This window comes from Acinonyx jubatus, chromosome D2, assembly GCF_027475565.1.
Source record: "Acinonyx jubatus isolate Ajub_Pintada_27869175 chromosome D2, VMU_Ajub_asm_v1.0, whole genome shotgun sequence".
Classification (NCBI taxonomy): Eukaryota; Metazoa; Chordata; class Mammalia; order Carnivora; family Felidae; genus Acinonyx; species Acinonyx jubatus.
Window position 1 is genome coordinate 10738851 of NC_069393.1, and position 12300 is coordinate 10751150.

A 12300-nucleotide genomic window follows, 5' to 3' on the forward strand; every position below is an offset into this window, starting at 1 on the left:
TCACTGTAGTTGTTTCCTGCTGTATATTTCCACCCTGAGATAAACCCGAATGTCCATCTTATTCATTACTGTATCCCTAGAATTTAACCGAATTCCAGGGATATCGTTGGGTACCTACTCAATACGTAGCTGTCCCGTCCACAAGCTCTAATATTAAGGGTCTGTATGGGCTTGTGCTTCTAAAGCCAGTTAGTTGCCTCCTCAGTCATGGGGTAAAGGGCAATCATGAAAGAATCCCGTGGAAACAAAGAATGCCACTTTAGCCCTCACTGAGAACCATCGCGCTTTGTAAACTTGAAACAGAGTGAAGAGTTCATGCACGTGAGCATGTGTGCACACACACACACACACACACAGTTGAAAAGCCATAGGAGGCCGAGAAGGTACCTGGCTGAACTGAGCCCGGTCCGGTCACCTGTATTGTCAGTCGAGAACCTTCTCCAGGTAGGGGCAAGCACTGCTCACCTACTGCTAGATCTCCTGCCAGAGCCTTGATGGCTCTCAGTGAAAGTTCACTAGGCTTCCAGTGAGTGCGTGACTAAGCATTCCTACCGAGGACATTGCTCATTACTTAGGAATCTGTCTAGGGTAAAAAACTCAGTGTGAGTTTTCAGCAGAAAGACGCATGAATGTTTACATACTTTGTCTTCTTGGAACCTTCTTCTTTCAAAGGGGGTAACGGTACCGGCCACGAAGTCTGAGAATAACATGCATCGATGAAGACAAAATTAAAACGGGTACTTGCATGGCCCAATGATAATACTCCGTAAGAGTGAGAATCAGACCTCTGTACGTCTGAGATCCTCTGTCCCATCCCATTTCCCCCACGGGAGACCATCTCCGTAAACTTCCCTTTTCAAACACTTGCTCTTAGAGCCAGGAGGGAGGAAATTGAGGTAGGGGTATGAGATGATGTAGCTAAGCCATTACTGTTGTCATCTGAATTCTGGATCTTTATCCAAAGGAAACTAGCCCTAGGATACAGAAATCTGTCAGCATTTCCTTATGTCACCCTCTGATGCTGAAGAGACCAGTAAGCCTTTTTTTCCTCTGACTATGCAGCGATTAAAATCTATGGCCTCAGGGCACCTGGGTGGCTCACTCGGTTTCGCATCTGACTCTTGATTTCAGCTCAGGTCATGATCTCACGGTGTGTAAGATCAAGCCCTGCCTCGGACTCTGTGCTGACATTGCGAAGCCTGCTTGGAATTCTCTCTCTCTCTCTGTCCCTCCCCCACTCATGCCGTCTCTGTCTCTCTCAAAATAAATAAATAAAACTTAAAAAATAAGACAATAAAACGTACAGCATCACTTGAATGCTTCTTGTGCTAAGCAGTGCGCTTTCACGAGAGAAGCCAGGCGTATTAGATCATATGAATTATCCGGGCTAGTCAAACCCTCAGAGACAGAAAGCAGAGTGGTGGTTTCCAGAGGCTGGAGGAAGGGGGCAGTGAGCAGCAGGATCCGGGCGGTGCTGGGTGTTCTCGGGCGTGGTGAAATGTTTTGGAACTAGAACGAGGTGGTGGTTGCACAACACTGTGAGTACATTAAATGCCACCGAACTGCACACTTCAACACAGGTCGTTGTATGCGATGTGAATTTCACCTCAGTTAAAAACAAAAAGGTGGCGAGGGGGCGGTGGGAGGGAAGGAAGGGACTTTCCAAATTCCAAGCTGTGAAGAAAATCCTTTCTCAGTGAAGAGATGAGTAAGGTGTGATGCATGGGAAACGCTGAGCATCGCAGGAGTGGAGAAAATACCCCAGAGCAGAGGAAAACCTTCACAAGACAGCCTTGGCGGGATGGGTGTGGACCGCGCCCCACTGAGGCCCCTTCCTGCACGGATTCAGGGTTCTGCCGATCCGGCAAACGGTCTCCGCGGGCCCCCCTAAGGGCAGTCGAGTCCACGGATTCTTTCTGGAGCGTCTCCCTGGGCCAGCCTCTCAGCTCGCCAACGGCAGTCTCAGGGTATCTCATTCACCTTTTAGTGAAAGGACTGGAAACGTGCCTGACTCAAACGTCGTAGTCGTTCGGCAGCTATTTGCTGGAAAACCAAATCGTGTAGTTGGGCCGAATGCCGTCTTCTCTCCATCGGTGCGACGTTTGGACACAGTCCAAGTGAAGCAAGGCTCTGTAGCCTGTTCTGAACGCTGTGCTAACAGCCCTGTCTGCTCGTACCTAAGACGATAGGAAAACAGCCACCCCCGGGGGCCGTGGTTAGACAATCCGAGCTATTCCTCCCCGGCCACGGCCGAGGGGCCACACTGCATCCCTCTCCACTACGTTCCCACTTTGTTTGTTTTTTAGTGATTGTTTATTTTTTGAGAGAGAGAGGGAGAACAAACAGGGAAGGGGCAGAGAGAGAGGAGGGGGGACAGGGGATCCAAAGCAGGCTCTGTCCCGACAGCAGAGAGACCGATGTGGGGCTCAATCCCCTGAACTGTGAGATTATGACCTGAATCGAAGGCAGATGCTTAACCGACTGAGCCACTCGGGCACCCCTATATTCCCGCTTCGAATCAGACCTTCCCTGCAGGGCAACAGCCCAGTAGGGGTGCACCCTCTGGGGAGGGGGTGGGGGCTGGGTCTTTGCTCAGGAATTGTGAACACCTTGCTGGTACCAGTCAAGGAATCCTGGGGGTCATCCAGAGCCACGGTGACGGACAACTCCCGGGAGTCATGGAATCTCATTGCTAAACTTGGAGCTGTGTCTGCAGGGTGAATGAAGCCATGACTGAGTCATTACCGGAAGGCACTGGGTCATTTATCTGGAAGCGGAAATGAGCCTTTGGGGCTCCAAAGGCAAAACTCAAGACAACTCTATTGAGTTTGCCAAGTCCTGTCACCGAAATATACCAATAAATGGAGTAAAACCTCTGGGGATGCTCCACAGGCTGTCCCAGGTCTAGCCACCACCACAGAAATATTTCAAATACTGGCTATGAACCATCAAAGAATGAACAAAATACAGATTCCTGCCCTCGCTAGTTAATCTATGAGCAGTGGAGATTTTGTGGAACTTTTATTTAAAATAGAAAATCACAGGGGCACCTGGTGGCTCAATCGGTTAAGCGTCTGACTCTCGATTTCGGCTCAGGTCATGATCTCACGGTTCATGAGTTCAAGCCCCACATCGGGCTCTGCCCTGACAGCGTGGAGCCTGCTTGGGATTCTCGTTCTCTGTCCCTCTCTCTCTGCTCTTCCCCTGCACTCGCACGCGTGAACACGCACACACACGTGCTCTCTCTCAAAATAAATAAACCTAAAAAAATAAAATAATAAATAAAATAGAAAATCACAAATGCTGTTACAAGGGAAGCGAAGAATAACTTCTGTGCCTGAGTCTCTCTCCTGTCACTGGTATGTATTTGCAAAGGGCAGTTCCTTACATTGTGGCCCCCGGGCCTCCCAATGATCAAAGGTGCTTGGTAACATACAGATTCCCACGCACAACACTGGACTTACTGAAACATCTCTAGGAGCGGAGCCTGCAAATATTCATGTAAACTTTTTCTCAGGTGATTCTTAAATTTTTTAAAAAAATATATTTATTGATTTTGCTTGGAGGAGCAGAGAGAGGGAGACATAGACTCCAAAGCAGCCTCCAGGCTCTAAGCTGTCCGCATCAAGCCAGACTTGGGGCTCGAACTCATGAACCGTGAGATCATGTTCTGAGCTGAAGTCGGATACTCAACTGACTGAGCCACCTAGGCGCCCCTCCTCAGACGATTCTTATGCACATTAATGGTTGAAATGTATTTTCTTCTTGTTCTTCATAATTATAAGAAGGACAGGTGAGATGTGTCTTCATTTTATAGATAAGGAAACAAACTCAAGAGATGTTAAATCCAAGGCGGTAACAGTTTGTGTTAGAAGAATTTGTGGCAGGGCTAAACTTTGAACCTGAATTCGCCTGATTTCAGATCTCATCCTTGACTTGACCCATGCTGTGCTACTCCTCTCCTGGATAAAAAGAGAAGAATCAAACGACGACGATCGATCGGGGTATTATTTCCACAGAGATAACAAAATCTTCTACAGGCACAGAGGCAAAGTGAGTACAGGGGAAAGAGTGCCATCTTGTGGCCGCCCGGAAGCAAAGCAAATGAGGGAACAGTATTTTTTTTTATTGAACGAGGGACCCTTTCCTCTCTCCCCGTGTAGCACCTTTCACTGATGCATTTGTGTTCAGCCATCCTCACTCTCCACGGACGCGCCTGGAGGACCAGCTGACTGGTCTCCTGTCCTTTGGTTTTTGTAACTGAGAACTTCTCGTAGCTGAAGTTAATTTATCACCTAGGGCAGATACCGCAACGTCTTTCATGCCCGGTAACAACCAACAGATCCAAGGGACCCTGGTGACAAAGTTTATGGAGCCAACATATCCTAGATCTCTAGAGGCTTAGTCGTTTCACTTTTTAAAATTTTATCGAAAAGATTTTGGGGGCGCCTGGGTGGCAATGACACAGAGCCCAAGGTAGTGGGTGGAGCCCATGGCCCCCAATGGTTCTGTGATCCCCGTTCTACAGATGAAGGCCAGTGAACTCATCCAAAGTCACACAGTCAGAGTCAGACGTCCTCAAGAAATTGCCAGGCTGGTGTCAAGCAAAATTGCCATCTTTCACCATCTGGCTAGGACTGTGAGTGGGTCTGACCTCTCCCCACCTTGAACTTGGGGTTTGGGTAAACAGGGTTTAAGCAGCAACTTTGAGAGAGCTGACACCCCACCAAGCAACCTCACAAAGTTACGGCTTGGAAGGTACGATCCGAAGGTGGGAAGGATCGGGTTGTGGCAGCAGGATGGGCCCGACTTTACGTCCCGTCTGTCCGTCAGTCGGTCAGTGAACGCTTTCGGTCTGTCTGTCAGCCCATCAGTGAACGCTTCCCGCGCTTCTAGTCTGTGCCAGGCACCGTGCGAAGCTGAGGCCTGTGAACGCCGTTCCCTCGAGGAGCCTGCAGTCTAAATGCAAACAGTAATGAGAGAGTGGCACCACCAAATGCTCAACCACGACTTTGACACACGCCGCTAGGAAAAAAGGAAGGGGGCCAGCATGGCCCGGTGGGTGAGGTCAGGAAAACGGCCCATGACCTGAAATCCGAAAGTAGGAGGAGGATGTAAAAGGCTCCCGTGGCAGCAGTGAGCAGGAGTGGGGGCGGAAGGAATGAAGAGACTGGTGTGGAGCCCTGGGGGCAGGGGGGGGGGGCGCGGCGCGAGGGGCCCCTGTGGCCCTACTGTGCGGCCACTTGGAAGTCTGCCATTGGAGGCAGGACTGGCACGTGTGAAGATTTCCAGAACTGAGCCCTGAGCGGCGCTTGAGACTTTGCACGGACGCCTGGGGCGGCTTGAGCAGAGTTTTTGTTATCTTGGGGGCAAATGGTAGCCTGTCTCCTTGGCCAGGTAACACTGCCATTTGGGGGGTTGTCTGGGTAGCTCCGTGGACGCATCTGCCCGATGGTAGTCCGCCTGGGTGATTTCTACGGGAGTTTGCAGGGATCGCTGTGCTGGAGCTGAAGGGGACAGAGGAGTCCTCATCTCTAAGTATTTTTTTTTTATTTTTTAAATGTTTATTTTTGAGAGAAAGAGGGCAGAGCATCAACCCGAAGAAACTCATGTCCAGGTGGCCACAAGATTGTTTAATAGGACGCGGACGCATGTAGCTACACGTTTACTGCTAGGAACCAAAGCCTTGTGTGAGATCTTGAATTTCTGGGGAGGGTGGAAGGGTAAGGAAGGGTGTACCTATCTGTTCTGTCCCTGGTCCCCTGCCCTCATTTCTGAACTGCGGGAGATGAGCCCTTTCAGGCTATAGTGACTCCATCTCGGGCCAGTGTTTACTTGTTGGCTGATGTTTGCTGTACTGGGTACATGCTGACCCTTTCCCCTCTCTCTTTACCCTGGGAAAATGCAGTGAATACATAAAAAAGTATTGGTACTAAAAAAATTAAAATAAAATAAAATAAAAGCAGAGCCATTGGAAGGAGTTGCCAGATAAGGTACTTTTAATCCTTCCCCATTACCTATGATGTGAGTGATACGTTGTTCCTTGACATCCCCTCACCAGGGTGAGGAAATTCCTTTCTACTTCCAGTTTCGTGGAAATTTCGTCTTCAACAGATGTTCGATTTCGTCACTGCTTTTTACAAATAAGCAGATAGCCTGGCTCCCAGTAAGCACTCGGTAAAACTCATTTCCTTCCTCTATAGCTACGTTTTCTTTATTTTCCTCCTTCTAGTAACTTCCTCGTCGGCTGGTTGGCCAGCATTGAGTGGTATGGAAAGAATCTCCTTCCGCTTGAGGCAGCTCTGGAGCCTGCATCTTTGAACTTGGCTGAGGCTTGCATTGAAGGGTTGAGAGTTGGGGAGACCCAAACCTTAGCAGGGCGGACTGAAATGTGCCTCCTCGGAGATGACCATTTCTAGCACCCAGCTGCTCTCCTTTAGTCTTTGTCCCCCGGGTGTCCTACCCCTCAGCCACCTGGAGGCGCTCTGTTCACCTCTGGGCCTGCTGCCTTAGCAGTGCCCAAGTTCTGGGTCACTGTCTCCTTGTGCTTCCCCACCACGTCTTCAGTTCAAGGTTAGGTAAGTGAGACTCAAAGCACTAAATGCCCGTAGTGGCGACGTGACTGTGACATTCCTAGGCTTGTATTTTAGCAAAATGAATGATAACACTTGTGTTTTAATAAAGTATGCTGCCTCAGGGGTAGAATACCGTGTACCCCAAGCGTATGTTATACTTTTAAAACATATTAAAAAGATTGTTTATATTTATTAATATGGAAAAGCATCCACGGCCTACTGTTGAGAGAAAACCAGCTTCGAAGCACCTACGGTAGGTACATCACTTTTACTTAACTCTGTGTGTGCGTAGATTCATCAGAGTGGTTATCCCTGGTCAGTGAGATTACATTGACGTGCACTTTCTTCCTTCAATTTTCCTGTATTACTTGAACTTCCTAAGTGACTATGTTGACCTCAAAATTAGGGGAAGGAAAACAATGAATGCATTTACTGACATGCACTTCAGAATCATAATTACAAGAAAAAAAAACCCACAAGGAGTCATTTGCTCTCCCTTGTTACTTGAGGGATGAATTCGAGGTTGATTGGCTCACTAATTTAGGTGGTGGTTTGAACAACAAACTTTTCGTAGATGCTTGCATGTGGGAGATTAGTCAGACACAACTCCGCCCTTCCCGCTTTTATGGTAATAAGCTTTGCATTAATTTTGACGAGAGTGATAATTGCTGTTTTTAAGTTTTTTTAAAAAGTTTATTTATTTATTTTGAGAGAGTGAGTGAGAGCAGGGGGCGAGGCAGAGCGAGAAGGAGAGAGAGAATCCCAGGCAGGCTGTGAGTGCAGAGCCCAACTCGGGGCTCAAACTCATGAACCGCAAGGTCATAACCTGAGCCGAAATCAAGAGTCAGATGCTTGGGGCGCCTGGGTGGCTCAGTCGGCTAAGTGCCCAACTTCCACTCAGGTCATGATCTCACGGCTCACAGGTTGGAGTCCTGCGTCGGGCTCTGTGCTGACAGCTCGGAGCCTGGAGCCTGCTTCGGATTCTATGTCTCCCTCTCTCTTTGCCCCACCCCCGCTCACACTCTGTCTCTCTTCCTCTCAAAAATAAATAATAAACATTAAAAAAATATCGGCTGCTTGACTGACTGAGCCACCCGGGTGCCCCGATGAGAGTGACAATTGTAAAAATGGATTCCGTATTTGAGTGACCCAGATGCTGTTCTAGATCCTTTGCACCATCATCTCTAATCCTCTCTACAAAAGCGAAGGCAGCATATGAGCTCTAATACGCAGATGGGGCCCAAGCCCTGAGAATGTCAGAGTCAGAAAAGCGTCTTCAGCCTGAGACCCCAGGGAGGGCTTCACTGGACACGTGGTCTTCACCAAATCCTCGAAAGAAGGTGGCATTTGACCTTCCAAGGTGGAAGAGAGACATCCACGTCCAACGCGGTCCGAGAGGAGGTACCTAACAGGGGTAGTCATTGGGTCAGTTGCTGGACCACTGAGTTTGTTAGCTTTGATGTGGAGACTTTCAGATGTCATCAGCTGGGCTGGAACCAGACGCAGGGGGACCTGGGCGCCAGGTTTTGGGGACAGATCTAAGTCCCTGCCATGCAGAGTGGGCGCTGTACTCTCAGGGCAGTGGGCAGCAGGCGAAGGAAAAGAAATACTTGGTTGCTTCTCCCGCTGGAGTGCCATTCGCTGGGTGGCCGGGATGGTGGCTAGGAGGCTCTGCTTGTCTGTCACACTTGCAACATCAATCAGCCCGGAAAGGAGGTGGGAGGGGTAAAAGTTCCTGCCTGTGACCTGTGACCGCCGCACTTGTCACATGCTTTGCCTGCCTCCTAGTGGCCACTTCAGGGCATTCTCCTGCAGACTCCTGTATTTTCTCTTTCTAAAGTGGTGGCCTCAAGAATCCTGTGGCATGACGGTCGATGCATAGCCCAACGTCCCTAGCTTTTTGTGTGGTCTCCTCAGGCATCTGTTTCAAGGATCACGTGTCAACACTGCACACGTGCTAGCGTTGGGCTTGGCCTTGGAACACTGGAGGTGACATAATTACAGGAGGGCTGCGTTGACACCATTCCGGGAACTCGGTGGAATATCCCATCTAACCTCAGAGCAGTGCTGCGTGGCAGGTACTATTCTTCCAGTACCTGGAAGGAAACCAAGGCCTAGAGAGGGTAACTGACGTGTCCAAGGTGGCCGGGTCCCAAGAGAGGAATGACAGAGTCCAAAGCACTGTCTTCAGAGCCAGCCCTCTTAACCCCTTCCTTATGGCTCCTCTCCTGCCCCGATGGACCTTACAGACACATGCATATTCCCAAGTCAAATGATACAGAGCACCTGCTGGGCGGGCAGGGGAGGTCCGGAAGGCGTCACACGATGACTTCAGGAGACTCGAGGTTTCTGGGAGCTGGTGACAGCCCTTTGGGGGAGCTCGTGCCTTCCCTGGACCTTTGAGGAAGGGTGGAACTTGGCGAGATGTGTCTTGGAGGCTGGGGCAGAGGTAGGGTGCAGGCAGTCAAGGGCGGCGTTTTGACTCTGTGCTGCGGTGAGAAGCAAGGCGTGGGGCGCTGAGGAGGCCGGGGCCGAAGAGGCTGGAACAACACAGGGAGGGAAGCGTCTCGAAGGGCCTTGGACACAGGTGATGATTTCATAAGATCATTTGTTTACGACAAAAGGTCAGTCTCCTTGTTGAGCGAGGATCTTCCTCCAGAAAGGTGGTCACAAACCCACGAACCAACACGAATGGCTAGACTCACATTTATTCCTTTGTTAGCTGATTCAATGAAAAAAAGTCGATCGCACGGATACCTGCTCTGCATCAATCCCGATTTCTGCCCTCAGGTGCCTGGTGGCCCAGCGACGGAGAGACAAGCAGCCACCTGAAGGGCATTAGAGGGGCACCTGGGTGGCTCAGTCTGTTAGGCGTCTGACTCTTCATTTTGGACTCTGGTCATGATCTCACGGTCGTGAGTTTGAGCCCCACCTTGGGCTGGGGTTTAGGGATTCTCTCTGCCTCTCTCTCTCTCTCTCTCTCTGCCTCTCCCCTGCTCACACACTCTCTCAGAATAAATAAATAAACTTAAAAAAAATAAAAAATAGGGGCGCTTGGGTAGCTCAGTTGAACATCCGACTCTTATTTCGGCTCAGGTCATGATCTCACCGTTCATGAGTTCGAGCCTCACGTTGGGCTGTGCACACATTGGGCATAGCCTGCCTGGGATCCTCTCTCTCTCTCTCTCTGCCCCTCTCCTGCTCTCTCTGTCTCCGTCTCTCAAAATGAATAAATACACTTTAAAAATTAAAAAAAAGGAGGGGGGCATTGCATGGGAACACCTGACAGCTGCTTGGGTTAGAGAGCATCACGGTGGGGTTCCACAGCCGGTGGCACTCAAGCTGTGACCTGAGGGTTAAATTGTATGCAGCTGGACAAAACGGGGGCGAGGGGGAAGGAGCAAGAAGGCAAAAAACCCGGGGCCAGAGCAGCACAGCAGTTCTGAGGAACAAAAGTGGATTGTCCTGGCCAGGGCTTTACACTCAGAGGGCAACGGGTCAAGAAAGGGTGCTAGAAAGGTGCACATGCCCACGACGGGCAGGACCCGTAACCCGAGTGTAGACTGTTCAAGAAGCAACGGGAGCCATGGAAGATTTTCAACAGGGAAGCAGCGGTGTCTGATTTGCCATCGAGGCGGCTGCAGTGGCTGCTGCTTGGACCGTGGGTCCGAGGGCCGAGAGAGAAAGCAAGACCTGTCAGGACGCCGTGGCAGGAATGCAAGAGACAAGGGTGGTCAGGGAGAGGGCGGGGCTCAGATGCTCAGTGCCTGGGCTGGATTCCAGGGCAGGAAGTCCCCCCACCTCCCCAGGACCTCGTGCCACCCGCAGGACCTTGTGCCAGGCGGGCCGTGGGGTGGAGGAAAAGACAAGACCGTTGACTGCAGGCGTCTGTCTCTCGAGGGGGCTGACGTTCCCGGCTGGATTTGTCCCTTTTCAATAAAATAAATACGAGTGATCACTGCTCGTCCCCAGAAGTCGATCTCTCCCTTTAAACTTCCCAGGGGAAGGAAGGAAGACAGAGATTGGCCTTAGCTTTACTGATGGGAAACGTCTCCAGCCTGAAGCTGAGCTTGGCGACTAGAAACAAAAGGTAGGACTTTCAAGCTGGCAGCAAAATCTCCAAAAGGAGGTGTAACCAAGTGTGGTCACCTGGTTACAGTTTATGAGTCCATTTCTTCTACTTAAAAAATGCAAAGTCGTCGGTATCTGAGCAAAGTAACTCCTCCCCCTAAGGGTCATATCGAGTGATGTCTTTGAGCCTCCAGAAACTTAGGCCAATCAGTTTCTGTTCTGCTTCAGCATCTGAGCGGGGGGTTCCTTACTGTCTTTCAAGGTACAGAACCAGACATTGTGGTACACTTCACATACACTTCATTTGATCCTCATAAAACTCGAAACCATTGGAACATTTTTTCCATTTTATAGATGGCGAAATTAAGGCTCAAAGAGATTAAGTCATTTGTTTCTACCATTTTGGAGAAACTCAACACTGAATTTAACCCCAGATCTGTATGACTCTAGCTTCGTCACTATAATAATCCTCAGGTCTACACAAAACCCCCACAGCCTTGGTTCTACTCTCCTGATTCCTGTCAAAGGGCCCAATGTAACTAAAATCAACTTGACATTCATAACTTAAGAATGTCAAACGGGCGCCTGGGTGACTCACACAGCTAGCAAGGAGTAGACCCGGGAGTCAGATTCTGGCAGCCTGGTTCCAGACTCTAGCCTTAAGAAGTACCTTAATATAGGGGCGCTGGGCGGCCCAGTCGGTTGAGCATCTGACTCTTGACTTTGGCTCAGGCCATGATCTCATGGTTCATGAGTTCAAACCCCACATCGGGTTCTGTGCTGGCAGTGCAGAACCCGCTTGGGATTCTCTCTCTACTTTTCTCTCTGCCTCTCTCTCTCAAAAGTAAATAAATAAACTTTAAAAATATATTTAAAATCCTGTAGCACAAAATATTCTTTCTTCTCATCTAGTGACAAAATTGGAGCCTTATTATCAATACAGCATTGTAAGTTTACCTCTTGAGGGCCACTCCTTCCCCATCTCAATAAACAGCAATGATGCATAAAGCATTTAAAAAGGAAAGTAAAAAGGCAAAGCCAGGCTCAAGAATGAGATAAAGCCTTCCCTGCAAGATAGTGACCACGGCACAAATGAAACCTTGCTGGGTCAGTGCCTGGAAGAAAAGCCTGTCCCGTGTGGGAGAGAGTATGTGTGTCCCTCTTGAGGGAGAATATGGGACCAGGCTCCCTTCATAAACCCAGGGACTGAGGGAGAGCTTCCCCAATTCATGAAAGAGCTAAAATGAAGTTATTGCCAAACACTGTCCGGGATGGGGGCTTAACTCCCATGACCTTGGAAGCCTTGCCAAGCTGCCCCCAGATGCATGGCTGAATCTGCAAGAGCCCCAATGTCACCAGGGGGTGTGATTCCCAAAACAGCTCTATAAAATCCTGGCTCAGCACTGGGGACTCCGAAAGGCCTGGTAAAAGAGCCTCAAGCGTCCGACTTTAGCTCAGGTCACGATCTCACGGTTCGTGAGTTCAAGCCCCATGTTGGGCTCTGAAAAATAAATAAACATTAAAAAAAATTATAAATAGGGGCACCTGGGTGGCTCAGTCGGTTAAGCATCCGACTTCGGTTCAGGTCATGATCTCACACTCTGTGAGTTCAAGTCCCGCGTCGGGCTCTGTGCTGACAGCTTGGAGCCTGGAG